This window comes from Mirounga leonina, unplaced genomic scaffold (assembly GCF_011800145.1).
Source record: "Mirounga leonina isolate KUSES-001 unplaced genomic scaffold, KU_Mleo_1.0 Mir_168, whole genome shotgun sequence".
In the NCBI taxonomy this organism is placed as follows: Eukaryota; Metazoa; Chordata; class Mammalia; order Carnivora; family Phocidae; genus Mirounga; species Mirounga leonina.
In genome coordinates this window covers 25,772,656-25,789,354 of record NW_023270426.1, presented here as the reverse complement: position 1 = coordinate 25,789,354, position 16,699 = coordinate 25,772,656, and the positions used below count along the sequence as shown (strand labels likewise).

The following is a 16,699-nucleotide window of genomic DNA, read 5'->3' as shown; positions in this document are numbered from 1 at the left end:
AAATCTTTAAAAAATAAAATAAAATACTGATAAGATGTATAATTTTATGTATCACTTCAACAGATGTTTAAGTTTCCTCTGTGTGCCTAGGAACGGGGGTTACATCAGTAAGCGAGATAAAGTACCCCCGTGGTGCTTTCATTTTAAAGCAAAGAGACAAAATAAATGTTTATCAGGTGGTGAGAAATGACAGGAGGCAACACAGAACAGTACAAAAGATGGAGGGGGTGGCACTGTTGTAAAAAGGTGGTCAGGGAGTGCCTGGGTGGCTCAGATGGTTAAGAGTCTGCCTTTAGCTCATGATCCCAGGGTCCTGGGATTGAGTCCCACATCGGGCTCCCTGCTCAGTGGGGAGCCTGCTTCTCCCTCTCCCTCTGCCATTTCCTCCACTTTTGCTCTCTGGCTCTGTCTTTCTGTCAAATAGATAAATAAAATCTTTTAAAAATTAAAAAAAAAATTTTTTTTTAATAAAATTTTTTTAAAAGGTGGTCAGGGAACACCTCTGAGGGATCCAGAGGGAACAAAGAACCAGAAGCCCTGAGGTGACCTACACCAAGAACATTCCAGGCAGAAGGAACCAGCAGAGCAGAGGCCTGGGGCTCACCGAGCTGGGAGTGTTTGAGGAGCAGCAAGCTGACCAGAGGCTGCAGTACACACAGCAAGGGTGGGAGCTGAAATGGGAGGCAAGGCAGAGCCTCACAAACGTAGGTAAGGCCTTTGGGTTTCACCCAAGTGAGGCGGGAAATGATTGAATCCAGATGCCCCATACCATTTGCCTTCTCCACACAGACGTTCAGGTGGCTGGGACCTCGGGAGATGGTTGCGCAGCCTCTAAGTAACAGCAACAACAAACCCAGTCTGCACACCCACCACCACTTCATAGAGGAGACCTCCTGGGACCTGGGACACCACCTCACTATCATCCTCGGCCTCCCAGCAGGACCAGCCAAATAATTTCCCAGCTCCACGTAAGGTCACCAGATAAAATACAGTGGAATCTGAATTTCAGATGCACAATGAATAATTTTTAATAAGTGTCCCAAATATTACAAGGGATATATTTATACAAAAAAAAAAAAATGAAAACGAGGGGCTCTTCATTCAATAAGTAAGAATTCCAAGACAGTGGCAGCAGAGCACTGAAGCAGGAAACCCTTCTAAGTACAGGGACATGCATGGCTATGCTGGATGAAGCTGCACAGTGGAGCTGCTCCCCCTCTCCCCAGACAGCCCTCTTGTCTCCATGGGAGACAATTCAGAGCTCAGCCTTCCTAAACATCTGACCTACCGCCTCCTCTTTCCGCTGCCTTACAGAGCAAACCATCCAAATGGAAACTCAAATTCTTGGTCCCACACACGCTCCCACATGTGCATCCTCCTTGCCTTTTCCCCACCTGCTCCAATGGGAACCACATCCTTCCCTCAGACAGAGTACCCTCCCCATCTGAGCCCTAGATCCCACCCCCTCCTGCCCCCACAGGTGCTTGCACTATTTGTTACCCACCTCTTCTCTGTCTCTGCAACTTCTGGTCTACCAGAAATCTACTTCTCACCAGCAATTCAACAGGCCCAAGTCTTCCCTGTGTTTTTGTTTTGTTTTGTTTTGTGTGTTTTTTTAAACCTTCCTTGGATCCTCCCATAGCTCTATAGCTACCACCCCTTCCATCCAAACCCCCCTACTCTGCCACATCCCAGTGTCCTGTCAACTTCCTGCTACCAAGTTGTGGCACTCTATGGCACACCCCTCGCTACAATCTGTCAATTACCATGGTACCCATTTCTCAGGGCTTACTTTCCCTCATTAAAGTCATCTTTCCTTGGCTTTAGTAACACCAAATTCTCCTGAATTCTTCTATTTGAGGCAGCAACTTCCCAGTTTCCTCTGTGGGCCCCCTTTTCTTATACACTGGGATTCTGAGGCTTGTCCTACACTCCCTATTCACATGTTGCACATTCACCCACAGTGGAATCCGAAGGTTGTACATGAAGAAGCCCCACATCTCTCTAGCATAGACTTCTATTCTGAGTTGCAGACTCTAAAGTCTACAGGGCAACTCTACTATATGTCCTTGAACTTGACATGTGGGACATCAGACTTAAAAAAAAAAAAAAAAAAATTGGACACATTCTCCTCTCCCCTCTCCCCTGGCACCACCTCCTGTTTTCTATATCTGAATGGCAGGTCCACCAACCCATTTCTACGCCACAAATTCAGGTGTTATCCTTGATTCTTCCTTCTCCTTCCACCTTTATATCACCAAATCTTATCAATTTTGCTTTCTAAATACCTTTTGATCACACACATACCCTTCTCCCTGCCCCCCTGTTTCAGTTACCACTATGTCAGCCGCACTAGAGTCTTTCAACAACCTCCTAGCCCGTGCCTCTTTCTAATCTTGGCACCTCCGGTCTCCACCCAGCAGCCCTAGCTGCATCTGTTCTCCAGCCTCATCCCCCGGTGCTCCCCACAGTATGGCTCAAGGTTCCCATGATATCTTTCACTTCTCAGCTAGACCATGCCATCTCTTGCCTCCCTCTGGGCTTTTTGCACCTGCTGTTTCCTCTGCCTGGAATGCTCCTTCCAGCCCTCTTTACTGCCTCACTCCCTCAACAAGGCTAACTCCTACTCAACAGCCAGGGGAAGCAGTAAGGACAGTGGTCAAGACATATTCGAAGTAAAAAAAAAAGACATATTCCAAGTCAGGCTTCCTGAGTTCAACCACAGTTCCACCTCTTTCCAGGTGTGTGACTTTAACCTTTCCAAGCTTCAATTTCCCTTTCAGAAAAATGAAAATAATAATTGAGGACACATCATTGGTTGAGTACCCAGCTATCTCTCTTCTTCTTCACTAACAGAACCCCAGTTTCTTTCAGAGGCCGCATGCTCATTCTAGGGAATCCATCATGATTGGTTTAAGTAAATTATAGAAACCCACCTTCCTTTTGCCAGTGATTAATCCTGACCAATACAACTTAAAAAGAAGTTGGCTGAGGACTTCTAGAAACACAGTACTACCCTTAGAACCAGGCAAGAGAGGTCCCTTCCCTGAGCCCCATGCTTTAGAGGGTCTCATCTATCACAAACACACACGTAAAAGCTAAAGAACACACGGGCACCTCTGTCCCTGAGAGTCACACAGCACGACTTATAACCCTCAGCATGTGCTGTGATGACCAGCACTGTTCAGATGCCAGACCAACACTTCCCATCTCTTGCCCTACATCCTCAAAAAAAGGTAGCTGCCCTCCAAATGAGAAGGTTGTGGATTGTGCTTTGGCCACCACCAGAGACCAACACTGCTATGACTGTAAGGAAGACCTGAGTGGCAGGAGCCTTCACAGAAGAGAGAAGACAAATGAGCCTGTTGGGTCCTTCCTCTCAGCACAAAGGCAGCACGTTCTTGCAAAATAAAGTATAGAAACTCAGGAGTCCTGAATATCCATTTTCTTGCTTCTGTTCCTATTCAGGGTTCCAGAGGTACTCACACATCAGAGCTATAGTAATGCCCGCTGCAAACGGCGGTTGAGGAACACTTTGCAAAATTACATCCTATTGCATATATGCATGTCATACATGCACATACTCCTCCTCCCGCACTCATATGAAACAGAGCATGCATGAAACATAATACTAATTCTTTATTTTGCAAATGAAATGGACATTGAGCACTATAACTGCAGATATTAAATTCTTAAAAAAAACTCAGATTTAACTTTCAAAAATTTGAAATGGCTTCTTAGCTTTAAAATAATTTTGATTACAATTTTAACACTAATTGTAAATTTTAATTTGCTTTTTACTTTTCATCGATAAATGTGAACATTTTAGAAGAAAAACACCTTGCTAAAAAAGATAATTTACATATTATCTCATTTGAATATAATGGCATAATTTTGCATACAAGTTAAAGTCTCTTTTTTTTTTAAAGATTTTATTTATTTATTTATTTATCTGTGAGAGAGAATGAGAGAGAGAGAGCATGAGATGGGGGAGGGTCAGAGGGAGAAGCAGACTCCCCGCTGAGCAGGGAGCCCGATGCAGGACTCGATCCCGGGACTCCAGGATCATGACCTGAGCCGAAGGCAGTCGCTTAACCAACTGAGCCACCCAGGCGCCCCAAGTTAAAGTCTCTTATGCTTGCATTTAAAACCAGCATTTCACAATATAAACGGTAAAAGTTGTGGTCACAATTTAATATTGTAATTTCTTTTCTTAGAACATTAAGTAGCAAATAAATTGCCATAGTCAAAAGAAAGATTACAAAGAAAGTAAAAAAGCTTTACATTTTAGTACCTTAAACGGCACTTTTCCCCCCGCTTTCTAAACCAGGAATCCTGCATTTTCATTTGCACTGGACCCCATAAATTACGTAGCCACCCCTGATGGTGGAGTAGAAAGAGAACAAGCATCTGAGTCCTTGATGTCATTGGTGAGCCCCTGCCAACCTGTGGACCACCAACCCCATATTTCTTGTTTTGTCCACAATAAACGCCATCGTGACTAAAGCCACTGTTACAAAAGATTTCTCTTACTTGCAACCAAAAGCACCCCTAACCACTAAACTGCTACCCAGCCCAGGGTTGTTCTGAGGATGAAATGAGGTAAGTCCAGTGACCAGCCAACAGGTCATTTTCGAGCACGGAGTATGAGCGGGCACTACTCTAGTGTGGAGGTGCCGCAGCCACGCTGGGCACGTCACGGGTTTCCATAGGACTCAACACCCCCACACAGTACTTTTCAGAGTAAAAGAGGGAACAAATAAAAGTGATGTCAGGACTAGGGCCCCTGGGTGGCTCAGTCGTTAAACGTCTGCCTTCAGCCCAGGTCATGATCCCAGGGTCCTGGGATCGAGCCCCGCATCAGGCTCCCTGCTCCGCGGGAAGCCTGCTTGTCCCTCTCCCACTCCCCCTGCTTGTGTTCCCTCTCTCGCTGTCTCTCTCGCTGTCAAAAAATAAATAAAAATTAAAATTAAAATTAAAAAAAGTGATGTCAGGACTAAAGGACAGTACCAGGCCAACTAATAAGAGTAAACACTCGACAAATGTTGGCTCTTCTTATTCATGGATTAACTTAAACATCACTTCTCCAGGAAGGCATTCCCAGTTCCCCAAGTCTGCATGACAGACCCACAGCACCCTTTGTGTCCTCTAACACAGCAATTCCCACAGACTGTAGCTCCAGAGCCTTTGACGAAGCCATCCACTGCACCAGACTATAGTTCCAACAAGATGGGTACTCTGTCTGTCCCATCCTCTGTTGTATCCCCAGGGTCTCACAAATAGCAGGCACTCAATTAATACTTGCTAACTGAAATTATTTGGTCTCCTTCTGTATATGCTTGCCTACCCCTGGTGATTCCACCATGAATTAAATGCTCTTATATGGGCATTTGGGTTCTGGGGAAACAAGACCTGTATTTTATTCACTGATGTGTCCTCTGAAGTCCTAACTGCAGTGCCCAGTAGGTAATGGTACTCAAGCAGTATGTGCTGCTCTTCCAGAATCCTCTCCAATGGCCAGACCACGTCTGTGGGGAGGTGAACAACAGGCAGGGAGGCAGGACCTACTGCTCTCATCGCATATCATCTACCACATTATCTAGTTCTAGAAGTTGAGAATGAAGAATCAAGATGGGAGATCCCATTCTAGGCACATGGGCCATATTTCTCTCCTGTCAACTAATTTTTAAATTAGGTCTTAAAAAAAAAAAAAAAGATTTTATTTATTTATTTGACAGAGAGAGAGACTGAGCACACAAGCAGGGGAGAGCAGCAGAGGGAGAGAGCTTTCCACTCCAGGCTTTCCACTGAGCAGGGAGCCCAATTTGGGACTCAATCCCAGGACCCTGGGATTGTGACCTGAGACAAAGGCAGATGCTTAACTGACTGAGCCATCCAGGTGCCCCTAAATTAGGTCTTTCTTGCCATAGCAAGATGTATCGTACAGGCGGGGAGGAGAGCCCAACATAGTAGCTCTCCCTATCCACCGGGAACCTGAGCTTACAACCATTAGCACCTCCCTCTTCCCCTTCCCGAATCAGCTTGCTGGGGCTGTTGACTCAGTAAACCAACTCTCCAGAACATCCTTCAGAAACAGCATGCTAGAGGCAAGCAGTGGACCAGAGCTGGGCACTCACCATCCCCTCCCAAGAATTAAGAGACAGCCCCAACACAGGCTCCAAGGAGTCAGAAAGGAAGGACAATAACGGAAAACACAGAGGCTGCGTGCTCTTCCCTTTTCACATGCAATCACCCCATACTCCCTTTGGGGAACAGATAAAACCACAGCAGGCAGTTCGGCTGGCCCACCCCGGCTAATTACTGCCACCAGACTCCACTGGCAGAGTCCCCTTCAGGGTTCAGGGGAAGGGGAACTGTGCTCTGAACATTCTTCAGCAAAAAGGACCAGCTATGGTTTGGGGACTAATATCACACCAGGCATCTAGCTGCCCACAGCCATGCCAGGGACCCCGCTCTACCAGGGACCCTGCTACAGCCAATCAAGTACACCAGAGCCCACTTTACATCACCACACTCACTATCTTCTCTAAAGCAATCACTCCAACAGAAGGGGGCTAAAAATCATGCAGACATCTGGGCTACTCCCACAAAACACTATCAATTTTGTTTTTCCCATATTGTGTACCCACGATTTCAGAAACACTCCTTACCTTTCACTACTCAGAAAGCTTCTTTCTCCACCTGGTAAGGGATCCTTCATCTTGCTCCCCTCATTAATGTATAAGTCACTGGAACAGCGATTAAACCTAAAATGAAATTTTGAGTTAATTATCTATCTTTAGACTTAGAATTAGCTTCTGTGATCAAAAGTGGATTTTTTTTTCTAGAACCCTGTGGATTTTCTCCCCAGCCCCGATATCTTACTTTCCTACTCTCTCTTTAAAAAAAAAAAAAAAAAAAAAACATTTAACTTCACTAGGAAAAAAATAAATGAACCATTTCTGGTTGTGGGAGGGGGTAGGGGGAAACAAGCAAATACAGTGAGGTCCCCCTGGCCCCCATCTGTTCCAAATCTTCTCCTCACAGGATGTAATGTCTGAAAAGCAAGAAAAATATTCCTTCCTCTTCCAACATTCAGCAGGATCTTGCATGCAAAGAGAAGAATGTCTGGTTACTCTGTGGGTTTTCATCTGCTTTTTAACTCACATGTTGCCGAATTACACTGGCCCCTCCATCCCATTTCCCCCACTTCCCAAAGAAAAGCAGTGGGATGGCTGGGAGGCAGCAGGGTTCACCACTAGCAAGGAACATCCTGGTTCTGGCAAAGCTCCCTCCCCTCCACCAACCCCTTTGGCACAAAGGATTAGTTCTAAGTCTGGCCAATGACTTCTGCAGAGTTCTTTGCTGAAGACTTGCCAGAGGGATGCCTGGGCCCCCAGAGGAAGTGGGGTCAGCCCCAAGAGTAAAAGGAGTGGGCTCAGAATCCCGAACTTCTTGTTCTGCGCGCTCACCCCCTGCTTCCAGGCACTTTGCGCGGATGTCCACACAAAGCCAACTCCTGGACATCTGAACAGGAAGGATGTTCCCCAGTAGCTCGCAACAGCCGTCACTGATGCCTTTCCAGGACCGGGAGGGCGATATTTATAGGAATGGCAGCCAGCCAAACCAGGGCAGCTCCAACTTTATTTCAACCAACCCTCCTCGCGTCTTCTGTAGTTCTCCTTCGAGTTAAATGGGGAGGCATTCCTCCCTTTATTGCTTGAGTTTTACTCAGGGAAGGAGACTCTCATTAAAATGACTGAAAAGCTGGAACAGGACCCACATGGTCCGCCCCTCCCCCTTGGCTCTCAGTCTTCCTCCCCTGTGCCCCCCAGCCACGTCCACCTCCACCTTCTTGACCTCCCCAGACACTCTCCTTGGCACATGCGCCTTTTTTATACCTGGGCAACACAGAACCCCTTGCAGCCCTCCAGGTGAGCAAAACTCCCTCTTAACCTGGGCCCAGATTATCCTTCCGGCCACTCCCTCATCCTTTCTTATCACATCCTACAAGAAAGACCCTGCAGGGTCTCACCCACCCCCACACACGCCTTCTCTGACCTTCTTTCCTTCCACTTTTCCGCTGCAGACCTCTTCCTCCTCACGGTTGCTCAGACACACCAACCCACCCCTCACGGCCTTTCCACTTGCTGTTTCCTCTTCCTGGGACACTTTCTTCTGGGGTGTTTGAAAGTCTGGCTCTTTGACACCGTTTACATTTCTGCTGGGAAATTACCTTCCTCAAGAGGCCCTGCTAACACTGTCTGATAAAAAGCAGCCCCCATCTCTCTCTAGCTGCTCTCTCCCACGCGTCCTTTATTTATTATTATTATTTTTTAAGATTTTATTTATTTATTTGTGAGAGAGAATGAGAGACAGAGAGCACGAGAGGGAGGAGGGTCAGAGGGAGAAGCAGACTCCCTGCCGAGCAGGGAGCCCGATGCGGGACTCGATCCCGGGACTCCAGGATCATGACCTGAGCTGAAGGCAGTCGCTTAACCGACTGAGCCACCCAGGCGCCGGCGTCCTTTATTTTAATTCGCAGCACCTTTCACCACCACCAAACACTCTCTTTGACCAAACTTCTGTAAGGCTCCTCCGAGCCCTTGTCAACTAGGCCTCCACCTTGGCCAGGCTTCAACAATGAGCCCTGCTAATGAGCCCATACTCTTGATATCTGCCCAAATTCCTCCACCCCCCACCTCTGATGTTTAACTGCTTGGCCTGCCTTCTGCAAGAATCCTGGGGATTTAACAAGAATTTCCCCACCCTTGATGTCTCCTCCATCCACGGACCCACTTCCACTCATTACAGACGTCCAGCTGTCTTTGTTATATTCAGCGTTGAGCTCACTCTCTTTTCCCTACAGAAACAGTCCTGATCAAGCCTTCCTTACCGTTTTAACCTGTGCCACAAGAAGTTTTCTTCACCACCACCTAACATGTGGTCTTTTCGTTCATCTGTGTCTCCGCACTGGATTGGCAGGGTCTGCACACGTTCTGCTCTCCAGCAGCCTCCTAGCTTCTAGAGCAGTGTCTGACATCCCTCCGACGCTCAACAACTCTTTGTTGAATGAACAAACCTAGCTACTTCCACTTGTCTCTCACTGTCCGTTTACCTGCCGCCTCCCCTGGGAAGTCATTCCTGAATCTTCCAAGGCTTGACCCCGTACCTCACCTAGCAGTGATCCTACTGATCACAAGGGATTAAGTCTCTGGTTTAATATGTATATTAACATGTACATGAATATGTATGTATAATTTGCTACCTATATAATATACTGATATATAGTACAAAGCAGAGCAATCTATCTTGACCATCCACCCTCCTTCCCTTCCACGCCACCCACTTCCAGTGTTTTCTCCATCTATACAGTCCGACACATGTCTGTTTGTGTGAGTCTCCTCCTCCCAGCACATAGACACTGCATGACCCCTAGCAGGGGCTTAATTAAAAAGGGGAGGGGAGGGGCGCCTGGGAGGCTCAGTTGGTTAAGCGACTGCCTTCCGCTCAGGTCATGATCCTGGAATCCCAGGATCAAGTCCAGCATCCGGCTCCCTGCTCAGCAGGAAAGCTGCTTCTCCCTCTGACCCTCCCCCCTCTCATGCTCTCTCTCTAATAAATAAAATCTTTTTAAAAAATGGAAAATAAAAATAAAAGGGGGAGGGGAGTGCTTGATATCTGAGTGGTGAGTTCAGGCTCCACATTGGGCGTAGAGTTTACTAAAATAAAAAGGGGAAGGAAGAGGAGCAGTGTGGGGCTGAGAGCCAGGTCTCTGCTCTCCAAAACCAAGCCCAGCTTGGCCCCCATCTTCCTGGCTTTGTCCATCCACAGAAGGAGAGATGCCACACTGCAGGCTGCCCTGCAAGAGGGCGGTTAGTCTACCGAGGGTTCATTAGGCCCGGAAAGCCACGGGAGCCAGGGCCCTGTGGTTGGTGAATTCCAGCCTGCTTGGAATCTCGGGGGGGGGGGGGGGGGGGGCGGGGGGGGGGGGAGAGTTGATTGTAGAAACCGCCCAAGTAGGTTTCCACATAAAGGAAAAGCAAACAGAGGAAGGCTCTTCCTCAGCCCTGTGAGCCTCTCAGAGGAGGGCAAACCTTCAAGTGTTTGTTGAAAACCTAATCGGATTAAAAATGCTTTGAAAGGGCTGGAAGAGGAAATAGACTCTGACCCCCTCCACTAGCCTGCAGCCTAAGCTCTGTCACTTTCCCTTCCCGCGGCCTCTGTCTCCGGGTACTATACGTGTGTATGTACGGAGACAGACCCAGGTCTAGGAAGGTACCTGGGGCAGAAGTGGGAACCAACCGTCGTCGTCGTCCACTGAGAGCTACCAACTCCCCTAACTGCCAAGAAAGAGAGCTTCTGGAGACAGCTCAACCAGCCAGGATTGGAAAAAGGGTGAGCGCTACACATAGCCTTCACTTCACTCACCCCAGAGTCTGGAAGATACTTCAAGTGCCGGGCCCCTGCTTCCTGGGAGGCTCTTAACTATCAGCCACCCCACCCCCACCCCAGGTGGGTGGGTCTCCTTTCTCACAGCCAATTCATCCCAAGAAGTTCCAGGTGAAGTGAGTGTCCCAAGTGGGTTTGTCAAACAATAACTAAAGGAAAAGACAATCCTTACCAAATACTCCAGATTTTGGTTCTCTCTCTGTTGGACAACTTTACCAGATCCTGTCACCCAGTACCATCATGCTAGGATGACCGAGCACCCCAGGTTGCCAGGGACTGTCCTGGTTTGAGCCCTTAGAGTATCCCATCCCAGGATGGTCGGGTCCATCACTGCGGCTTCCCCAACCTCCTTCCCTCCCTCCCCATGGTTTCAGATAGGCACATATTTGGGGAAGGTGGGCTTCCTGATATTGTTCCCTAATGCTCATGCCCTTGCTGGGTTTTAGAAGGAAGGAAAGTGGTGAATCTATAGGTTGAATTACTTTCTTTCAACCAAATATTTTAATTTAAAAAGAAGGAGATAGAGAAGAACACTGCCAAACACTGAGCGCTTTCTCTGCTGCATATACAAGGCCTTCTTGAATCCTATGAGGTAGACACCATTTTCCAGATTGGGAAAGTGTGGCCCCATATCACAGATACTAAGTGGCAGGGTTGGGACCCCCATCCAGGCAGTGACACCAGAGCTCCCAAACTTACTGTCTTATATTGTGATCCCTAAAGATGAAGAGTCCTTGTCATTTTGATCATGGAGGACAGAAACAACCTGAAGTGACTTATGCCAGAGGGACAAAGCACGCACAAGTGGAGCAACTCACCAAGAAAACGGGATTGTGAGACTGTGAGCATAAGCTCTCCTATAGATGGTACCCCTAGCTGCTACGGGGAGATGGCCAGTCTCGCGGACAGTTATGGCACCGAGGCCCTGCAGAGCAAGGCAGAGCTTCACCCCAGAAGCCCCTAACACGGGCCCCGCCCCTGTCCACCCTCCCAAGGGCTGCCAGATGAATCTGAGTGTGTTCCTCCAGCCCTGTCTGGCATGTCAGCAGCTACACTGCATAATAAAATCCAGGTCCCTCAGCCCGAGTCTCTTGTCTGTTGCCCTGAAAATAGAAGTGAGGGCCGACTCTACAGGAACCAATTTGGCAGCATAGGTCATAAACCTTGATACAAGTGCATGCCCTCTGACTTTATAATCTCTCTTCTAGGACTTTTCCCCAAGGAAATGGTTGTTAACTGGCAGTGACTGACAGAAAAAGGGTGACATTTTACACATAAAGGTGTTCATACATAGGGTTATCTGCAATGAGGAACTTGGAATAATTCCTATGACTAACGATAAAGAAATGGTTAACTTAACTATGATGCATCTGATATATCCATTCAATTGGATATTATGGAACCACTGAAATGTATGTTTATGAGTTGAAAATAGCATGGAAAATGCTTCGGCTACCATGTTAAGCATAACAAGCAGGAAATAAAATTATAAAGACAATGTGATCACAAGTATGTGAAAATAAAAATACTACCTGCAGGGAAAGGACCAAAAGGAAATGAACGCCATGAAGAAGAACTTGCACTTACTAAGTAAGCATCCTGCTAATGAACTGCTTTATATTCTTATCTCACCTAACCTTCATGACAAGTTAGGAACTACTTTGATCTTCCCTTTACCAAGGAGAAAATCCAAGCTCCAGGAAGATAATTAAGCTGCCTAAAGGGTGCCCCCAGCTAATAGTGGGGAAAGAAGGGATCTGAATTCAGATTTGGCCGATTTGAGGCCCGTGCCCTCATCCTCCACACTGTTCCACACCCAGGTGTAGGCAGGAGCTTAATTTGGCGGGTGAACTGCAGGCAAGGGTTTCCCTCGACTTTCCACTTTATTTTCCACATTGTCTATATTAACCACTATGACACTGTTGAAACATTTTTTTTTTTCATTTCAAAGGAATAATCCAGGTTTATAACACTTGGTATGTTGTATTCCTTTTTTAATGTAGGAAACAATACACTCAGGACCAAACCACATTTAACAACAACAAACCTTCATCTTCCATTCTCCACAGTTTGGCTCTCTGCTGTCCTTCTGGCCACATTTCCCACACTCCTTTCTCATCGTCGTTAAATCACTAAGCTATTAGGTGACATGGTCGGGTCTACAGTTCGGAAAGAACACCTCTGGTGGGGAGAGACAGGTGGAGAGGCAGCTGGAGGTGGTGGGGGCAGGTGAAGGGGTCCCTCTGGAGATAAGCCAGCAAATGGCCAGGGCATAACACACTCGTGGAAAGGACATGCTCACAGTGTCCGAGAGAAGACAAACCATCCATGGAAAAGCATCAGCAGTAAACAAAAGAAATAGCAGGAGGGGGCGCCTGGGTGGCTCAGTCGGTTAAGCGACTGCCTTCAGCTCAGGTCATGATCCTGGAGTCCCGGGATCGAGTCCCACATGGGGCTCTCGGCTCAGCGGGGAGCCTGCTTCTCCCTCTGACCCTCCTCCCTCTCATGCTCTCTGTCTCTCATTCTCTCTCTCGCAAAAAAAAAAAATTAAAAAAAATTAAAAATTAAAAAAAAAAAAAGAAATAGCAGGAGGACTGGGAGCCAGGACCTGAGGGGATCCCACCCCCCACCCCCCCGCACTCCCCGCATGCACCCCACCCCCCCACCCCCATTCGCCACTGCCGCTGTCTCAGGGCCCCCTGGCTGTGTCTCCAAGGAAGCCAGGAGACACGAAGGCCTTGAGCCAGGATAGAGGTGGTGAGGGCAGTAGGACCACCCCCAGCCACACGGCCATTCTGGACCCCGCCTCCTTTGGGGTGCTTTTTTTCTAGTTTGAGGGAGAAAGCAGGCTTTTTTACAAGACAGCTTGGCTGCAACAGAGCAGTAGCAACACAAAGTGTGAAAAGTTGCAACAAAGATGCTCATATTTCACTCACTTTTCCCCATCTTAGCACATTGGAGGGCTTTCCAAGTAAGGAAGCCATAATATCGCTGGGGAAAATAAAATGCAAAGGAGGAAACTTTCAACAGTGTTTCTTAGCCTTTGGGGGGGTCTGAGAACGGCCTCCGGAGAGGCTGTTTAAATGCTGATTTTTCAGGCTCACCCGTGAACATTCTGATTTCATAGATCCTGCTCAAGCTCAAGAGTCTACCTTTTACTGAGCATCTCCCCAAGTTGCTGTTGGATCCTACCTGCTAAGAAACCCTGACTTACAGTGTCTTGCGGATGTAAGGATTGACATCTGCTTCTCCCTCTGCCCCTCACCCCGCTCTTGTGCGCTCTCTCAAATAAATAAAATCTTAAAAAAAAAAAAACCTTTTTTTTAACAGTACCGCATTAGGTAAAGTAGAAAACAGACATACGGGGTGTCTGGGTAGCTCAGTAGGTTAAGCATCTGATTTTTGGTTTTGGCTCTTGTCATGATCTCAGGGTTGTGAGATCAAGCTCGCCTCGGGCTCTGTGCTGAGAGTAGAGTCTGCTTGGGATTCCTTCTCTCCCTCTCCTTCTGCCTCTCTCCCCCACTCACGCACATGCTCCCTCTCTCTCTCTCTCTCCCTCTAAAATAAACAAATCAATTTAAAAAAGAAAGAAAGAAAGAAAGAAAGAAAGAAAGAAAGGAAAGAAAGAAAGAAAGAAAGAAAGAAAGAAAGAAAGAAAGAAAGAAAGAAAGATAAAAAGAAAGAAAGAAAGAAAGAAAAAGAAAGAAAGAAAAGAAAACAGACGTTCCCCTTCACTGTCTCTCCTCCACCACCAGGCTAATCCTACTCTTCAAACTAACCAGTGTGAATAGTCTGGTACATATTAGCAAACAAGTCAGACTTTTTCTCTGTGTCTTTTCATTTTTTAACAATAACTTATGCCTACAAGAATGTGACGAAAATGACCCTCAAAATTACTGGTCGAAATGCAAATTAATATAGCCCTTTTGAAAAGCAATTTAGCAATGTATATCAAAAATCATAAAACATTTAGGGTGCCTGGGTGGCTCAGTTAGTTAAGCGACTGCCTTCGGCTCAGGTCATGATCCTGGAGTCCCTGGATCAAGTCCCGCATCGGGCTTCCTGCTCGGCAGGGAGTCTGCTTCGTCCTCTGACCCTATCCCCTCTCAGGTGTTCTCTCTCTCTCATTCTCTCTCTCTCAAATAAATAAATAAAATCTTTTTTAAAAAAATCATAAAACATTTATATTCTAAGACCTACCAATTCCTTGTGTAAGAATCCCTCCCAAGGATAGCACTCTCCTGGAATAGTATGCATTTTTTTTTTTAAAGATTTTATTTATTTATTTGAGAGAGAGAGAGCACGAGCTGGAATGAGGGGAGGGGCAGAGGAGGAAGAAGAGGGAGAGAGAGAATCTCAGGCAGACTCCCAGCTGAGAGTGGAGCTCGGAGCAGGGCTCAGTTTCAGGAATGCTGAGATCATGACCTAAGCTGAAATCAAGAGTCAGACACTTAACCGACTTAGCCACCCAGGCATCCCCCTTGTTTTTTCAATTGTAGTAAGAATACTTAACATCAGATCTACCCTATAAACCAATTTTTGAGTGTATTATACATTACTGTTGACTGTAGGGACAATGTTGTATAGCAGATCTCTAGAACTTACTCATCTTGCTTAACTAAAACGTTATGCCCACTGATTAGTAATTCCCATTTCTCCCTCCCTCCCTCCAGCCCCTAACACCACCATTCCACTGTTTCTGTGAAGATTCCTCTACATACCTCATAAAGGGAATCATGTAGTATTTCATTTAGCATGATGTCCTTAAGGTTCATCCATGTTGTCACATATTGTAGAATGTCCTTCATTTTTAAGGCTGAATAGTACTCCATTATATGTATATACCAGTTTCTTTATCCATTCATCTGTCGATGGACACTTAGATTGCTTCCACATCTTGGCTGTTGTGAATAGTGCTACAATGAACATAGGAGTGCTAATATCTCTTTGACATCCTGATTTCAATATTTTTCGGTAAATATCCAGAAGTGAGATTGTTAGATCATAGGGTATTTCTATTTTTAATTTTTTTTTAAGAACCTCCATACTGTTTTCCAAAGCAGCTGCACCATTTTGCATTCCTCCCAAATGTGTGCAAGGGTTCAAACGTCTCCACATCCTTGCCAACACTTTTTTTTCTTTTATAAAAGCCATCTTGACAGGTGTGAGATGATATCTCATTGTGGTTTGATTTGCATTCCCCTGATAATTAGTAACAGTGATCATTTTTTCATTTACCTGTCAGCCTCTTTGTCCTCTTTAGAGAAATGTCCTCTCAAGCCCTAGCCCACTTGAATCAGGAAATCAGGTTTTTTAAACTATTGAGTTTTAAGAAGTATGCAATTATTTAAAATGACATCATGAAGTAACAAAGAAGATAGTTCTGATGATGTTAGTGAAAAAGAAAAACAGCATAAACATTTTACATATCCTCCAATTATCAAGTTTTTATTTTTCTAATTTAGTTTTTTAAAATAGGTTAAACTAAGGAAATAAAACTAAATTGCTAAACAGTATGTTACGGAGGTGTTATTTGAGTGAAACTTCTCTCTCTCTTTTTTTAAACTTGCAGGTTTGGTTTTTTTTTAAGGTTTATTTCTTTATTTTAGAGAAAGAGAGAAAGTGCATGTGCACGAGCCCAGGGGAGGGGCAGAGGGAGAGAGAGAGATACAGACTCCCTGCTGAGAGCAGAGCCCTAAGTGGGGCTCCATCCCAGGACCCTGAGATCCTGACCTGAGCAAAATCAAGAGTTGGAAGCTCAACCGAATGAGCCACCCACGCGCCCCTTGAGTGAAACATTTCTATTATTTCTCTGTTGAGTGCTCAGCACTTGGATTTTGCAGAAAGACTGACAGACCTGGGTGAGAAATCCATCTCCCACTTTCCACATGTACAACTTCTTTTTTTTAAAGTAGGCTCCACTCCCAGCATGAAGCCCAACCCGGAGCTTGAGCTCATAACCCTGAGATCGAGATCTGAGAGGAGATCATGGGTCGGACGCTTAACAGACTGAGCCACCCAGGCGCCCCTCCACATGTACAACTTTGAGGACTTCATGTAACTTCCCTGAGCCTCAGTTCCTTATGGACATAGTAGGAGATAAAAATTATCACCTAAACTTAATTCAAGAATTAAAATAAGGGGCCCCTGGGTGGCTCAGTCGTTAAGCGTCTGCCTTCAGCTCAGGTCATGATCCCAGGGTTATTTGTCTGTATTCTCTGTGATGGGTCACATTTCACAAATCAAT

At 46.1% G+C, this 16,699-nt stretch overlaps 1 long non-coding RNA gene across 1 annotated transcript in view; it reads right to left on the bottom strand.

The window, feature by feature from the left end:
* The window catches only part of LOC118016758, an 81,195-nt gene extending 65,997 nt beyond the window's left edge, over nt 1–15,198 (bottom strand). Inside the window, exons 1-2 of the long non-coding RNA XR_004680900.1 lie at nt 15,174–15,198; nt 6,672–6,767 (exon numbers count right to left, since the gene is read on the bottom strand). This is a non-coding gene — a long non-coding RNA (uncharacterized LOC118016758). The remainder of the gene's footprint in view (nt 1–6,671; nt 6,768–15,173) is intronic.
* Nucleotides 15,199–16,699: the final 1,501 nt, after the last annotated feature.